Raw genomic sequence first — 5,609 nt, forward strand, 5'->3', positions numbered from 1 at the left:
TTGGCCACAAGGGCACATTGCTGTGCCATAGTTAACTTCTTACCCACCAGCACTCCCAGGTCTCTCTCCCCAGGACTGCTCTCCTGCAGAGAGAGGTGAATTACTAACAGCCATGGCCTTTCCCTAAAGAACAAACCATTAACATTTTCCTTCTTAATCCCTAGGAAAGGTAAATGTGCGACACAAACAGCATCCTGCTTTTTGTTTCCTCCAAGACAAAGATTAGATTCCACTCTACACATTTTCCTTGCAGCAGTGTCTATATACTGCAGAATTCCATGTTAAAAATCAAAATCAGTTCAGAAAGGTGCCTGCAATGTGTCTTTTATTTGGTGACCATGACCTTTAGAAACTACTCAAGCTGCTGTTTAACATTTCAGCAGCAAACGCAGTGTAATGCACAGAAGACCATCCTCAAAGTTCACAAAGCTGTTTGCATAGATGAGAAAAACAACAAAGACTAAAAGTTTGTAACTGGAGGAGGTGTGGGGAGGAAAGAGCTGCAGGTTCCTTCCAAGTGCTGGCTTCAGCCAGCAGGTTTTCTCATGCACTGATGTTGACACTTCTGACCTCTTTCAGCTGTTTGCAAGCAGCTTGGTTCAAAGTTCAGACAAATCACCAATTCTTCAATGCACTCTTCTCTTGGATCCAATCCTCCCCGCTTCTGTTAGGCTTTTTCCTGCAGCTGTGTGGCAGAGCAGAGTCAGAGAGGATGGAGAAAGGTCTCTGATGGACCTAGAAGGTACAAAACTGCTTTTGGTCTAGCATTAGTGATTCCTGAACTGAGGTCTCTTCAGTCAGAAAAAACAGCTTGGATGTGGTGGTTTGGGTGTTCATCCCCCCCTCCCCCACCACTTCAGAAATCACCCAGACTAGACTCAGCAGCTCTGGAAATTGAATGAAGTTTATATTTACAGCTTAGCTCAATATACAAGCAGAGATTTACAGTACATACAGTTATAGACAGAAATAGACAAGGTAAAAGGTAATGCAGAAACACAACAGCCCTCCCAGAAACCTGAGTCCCCAGGAGGGGCTCCCAACCACCCTTCCACCTTCTCCCACCCCTCTCTACCTTACCCCAGATGTTGCCTTGTGCCCAAGGAAGAATGGAGGGTTGGCCAGAGGGGTTAGGAAGCAAGTGGATTAATCAGAGAGACAGAAGGTGAGGTCAGAGACATGCAGCCCAGAGCCCAGTCAGAGAGCAACTCCCTTATCTGTGTTTGGATTCTTGCTCTTATACATTTCAGCAAGCCCATGAGTGAAGTAGACATCACCATTGCTTCCCTTTCACAGCCTGTGATCTAGTTCTTCTCAGCAAAACATTCTAGCTAGCTTCAAACTAGCACAATGGAGTATGTCAGCACTGGACACACCAGTGGCTGCTTCTGAGTCTTTGATGCTGCCAGTGTTGGGATGACTTCAGATAGCTCAAAGGCTCAGGTAGACCCAGAGGAACAATTTCCTTTTGAGCTTTTATCTGTCACCAGCAGGAACTGAGGCTTCAGCAATGATAAACTCACTACAAAATAATATCAGCTTTGGGCTTTGTGGTTTCTTCCCTTTGCCTAAAATACTGCACACACATTATTGAGAGTCTCGAGACCCTTCCTGTTTATCCCAGCACTAAGTGCCCCATCCAGGCTTTGCTCAACCACCTCCCTGGGTAGCCCATTCCAATGCCAATCACTCTCTCTGCCAGGAACTTCCTAACAACATCCAGCCTAGACCTGCCCTGGCACAGCTTCAGCCTCTGTCCCCTTGTTCTGTCCCTGGTTGCCTGGCAGCAGAGCCCAACCTCACCTGGCTACAGCCTCCCTGCAGGCAGCAATGAGCTCTGCCCTGAGCCTCCTCTGCTGCAGGCTGCACCCCCCCAGCTCCCTCAGCCTCTCCTCACAGGGCTCTGCTCCAGGCCCCTCCCCAGCTTTGTCGCCCTCCTGCGGACACCTTCCAGTACTGCAACATCTCTCTTGAATTGAGGAGCCCAGAACTGGACACAGCACTCAAAGTGTGGCCTGAGCAGTGCTGAGCACAGGGGCAGAAGAACCTCCCTTGTCCTGCTGGCCACACTGCTCCTGAGCCAGCCCAGGATGCCATTGGCTCTGCTGCCCACCTGGGCACTGCTGGCTCATGTTCACCTACTCTCTACCAGTACCCCCAGGTACCTCTCTGCCTGGCTGCTCTCAGCCACTCAGTCCCCAGTCTGTAGTGCTGCTTGGGGTGGTCGTGGCCAAAGTGTAATGTGCTGGAAAGGCTGCTCTGGTACAGCAACAGCACCACTGGAATAAAACAAGTCACTGAGGGAGCCATAAAACCACATTTTCATTATTACTACACCATAACTTCTCCAAGCAGGCCAGTCCTACAACAGATCCAACTTTGCTGGCAGAAAGCTTTGCTTCCCAGAAAACCCCAAACAGCTTCTCTCACGACATAATTTTCTAAGCCCTACTGCCAGGACCCCCTAGATAAATAACCTCCCAAGGTGTTTGTAGCATAGTCCTCTTCCCACAGCTGTTTGTCCAAAGAATGGGCTTGAAATGTCCACTGAGCTACTCAGTGGCAGTAAGTTACAAATAATTATTGATTTAGCTTTCTAGCAGAGTCAAGCATTCAACCTGTTCTCTAACATCCAAGTACATATCCCACTCTTAAATCCTGCCAGGAAAGCAAAGGATTTCTGCCAAACTAGTTTATTGCTGTTGTCTTTCCCCCACAGCTATATCAGCCTTCTGCAGAGGGATTGATTTTACACTCTAGTCTGCTACAAACAAGTGCCTTCCTGATAGACCTGCTTTTCCCCCAGGTTAGTGCTAAGAACAGAACACCCTCTTGACCCTAATCCCAACTAAATACCTATAGCAAATATTCTTCCTGCAAACCTCATATGTACACTTTGTGACAGTGGCAATACTGGCAGGGAGAGACACAGTTTAGCAGTGCCACCAGATGATTTCCCATGCTGTTCATCTTACGTTGTCCAGCTTTGTTCAGTGCCAGACACCCCAATAACAGGAGACCACGAGAGCTAGCTTCATAAACACCTGCTCTACTCTGAAAAACAGGCTTGCAGAAGAGATCTCAGTGATGGGGATTCTTTCTTTACTGAAAAGCACCTCCAAGATGAGCAAAAAGCCAGAAAGCTCCCTTTCAGACTGTTGCATAGCCACTGCTCTGGTTCCACTAGCTCACTGCACCCTGGCAGACACTCTCTGCATGCTGCATGCTTATAAAGCTATTATCTAAATCCCTCAGGATCTGTCCATGCACATTTAACACAATGTTTATCAGCTCTAAGTGCCATACAGATAAGATGTTTAAATCATTCCAAGCAGCCCGTACCTAAATTGGCCAAATAAATTGCTGTCGATTTCGGTTCAGTTTATCACACACATCATTCTGATGCTGCTCTCCACAAAGGCTCTGAAAATCACAGAATCAAACAGGTTGGAAGAGACCTTCAAGATCATCCAGTCCAACCTAGCACCCAGCCCTAGCCAGTCAACTAGACCATGGCACTAAGTGCCCCAGCCAGGCTTTGCTCGACCACCTCCAGGGACAGTGACTCCACCACCTCCCTGGGCAGCCCATTCCAATGCCAATCACTCTCTTTGCCAACAACTTCCTCCTAACATCCAGCCTAGACCTCCCCTGCCACAACTTGAGACTGTGTCCCCTTCTTCTGGTGCTGGGTGCCTGGCAGCAGAGCCCAACCCCAGCTGGCTACAGCCTCCCTGCAGGTAGTTGCAGACAGCAATGAGCTCTGCCCTGAGCCTCTTCTTGTCCAGGCTGCACACCCCCAGCTCCCTCAGCCTCTCCTCACAGGGCTGTGCTCCAGGCCCCTCCCCAGCTTTGTCGCCCTCCTGTGGACACCTTCCAGTACTGCAACATCTCTCTTGAATTGAGGAGCCCAGAGCTGGACACAGCACTCAAGGTGTGGCCTGAGCAGTGTTGAGTACAAGGGCAGAAGAACCTCCCTTGTCTTACTGGCCACACTATTCCTGATCCAGGCCAGGATGCCATTGGCTCTCCTGGCCCCCCTGCTGGCTCATGTTCAGCTACTCTCTACCAGTACCCCCAGGTCCATTCTCTGCCTGGCTGCTCTCAGCCACTCCGTTCCCCACTTATTGGGCAAAATAATCAGAATTCAATTGTTACTGTATTTATTTCAAGTCACAGATCATTACCAACCATTGATGCACTACTAAAGAGAGAAAGCTGAAATCTCTTTAAACCTCAATTTACTTTTATATATGTGTGTGTGTGTATATATATATGTCAGTTCCATTAGCATGCCTGCTTTGAGCCTTTGAAATAATTGGCAGTGGCTCAGTCACAAACATACCTTTCATCGTTTAAAAGCCCACAAATGTCTTTCTGCTCATCCTGTCCCACTGCCTCCACTAAGAGCAGCCCAGCAGGCATTCGTTAAAGCTCTCCTTTGAAGTACCTTTCTTCTGATGTTATGGCCATATCTCCTAACCTGACCTTGTGAAAGAGGTGATAACGCTTTTCACTCTCTCATTTCCATGTAATTTAGAGCCCATGTCAAGCAAGGAAATGAGAAACAATGATTCTGAAAAGGTGGGGGGTAAAAAACAACAAATCACCACCCCCTGGGTTTGAATCCTCACCTGTGATACCTGTTCCCTGCTGCTTCTGCTTGCTCACAGAGGGACCTTAGAGCTCGACTTTCATGCAGGGAAAAGTCAACATCTGCACACACTCTAGGGGAACCTTTATTGTATCCACGTGGAGATGCTGATCCAGAGCAACAGCAGGCACACACTGCCCACAGCTACCTGCTGCCGGTCCTGGAGATCTGCTCTAATTGAGAGACAGCACTTGTGGTTCACTCCCCTTTGCCACAGCCTCCCACTAAACAAACAAGCCAGGACCCACAGGGTTAGGTGCAGAAGCAAGAAATGACATGGATGACTGAGGAACTGGAGCCTGATGAGGAGAGGCTGAGGGACCTGGGGCTGTTTAGGCTGGAGAAGAAGACTGAGAGGGGATTTAATCAATGTCTATACATATCTGAGAGCTGGGGGGCAGGAGTGGGGTGTGGGGACAGGCTCTGCTCACTTACTCCCTGGGATAGGACAAGGAGCAATGGATGGAAGCTGCAGCACAGGAGGTTCCAGCTCACACACTACGGGAAACTTCTTTACTGTAAGGGTCCCATAGCACTGTAACAGGCTCCCCAGAATTGTGGAGTCTCCTTCTCTGTAGACTTTCCAGGCCTGTCTGGCTGTGTTCCTGTGTGACCTGAGCTAGATTGCGTGGTCCAGCTCTGTCAGGGGAGGTTGGACTGAATGATCACCTTGGGTCGCTTTCAACCCCTAACATCCTGTGAGCCTGTGACCTATTGTGAAATGATAGACTGCAAACTCAGGCACATTCTGCATCTAATTGCAGAGGTGTGGCAGGTGCATCTCCTGGAAAGGTACTGCATCCTCCTGCTCTGCTCTGCAGTGCTGTTGCTCAAGCAGGGGTCATGCTCTGCATTGCATTTCTTGGTACCTTCAGTCATCAAGTCCATATCCACATGTTCCCACCATTGCTCAAGTTCTACAGCAGTCCACACTACTTCTTCCTATGCTTACACA

General features: G+C 48.8%; 1 long non-coding RNA gene across 1 annotated transcript; it reads right to left on the reverse strand.

Annotated features, from left to right (window-relative positions):
- Positions 1-306: 306 nt before the first annotated feature.
- Positions 307-4,714, reverse strand: LOC135189868 (uncharacterized). The gene is made up of 2 exons (XR_010308339.1): positions 4,635-4,714; positions 307-735 (listed from the first exon to the last, which is right to left on the reverse strand). It is a non-coding gene; the product is annotated as an uncharacterized LOC135189868 (long non-coding RNA).
- Between the last annotated feature and the right edge of the window lie 895 nt (positions 4,715-5,609).

This window comes from Pogoniulus pusillus, chromosome 34 (assembly GCF_015220805.1).
Source record: "Pogoniulus pusillus isolate bPogPus1 chromosome 34, bPogPus1.pri, whole genome shotgun sequence".
Classification (NCBI taxonomy): Eukaryota; Metazoa; Chordata; class Aves; order Piciformes; family Lybiidae; genus Pogoniulus; species Pogoniulus pusillus.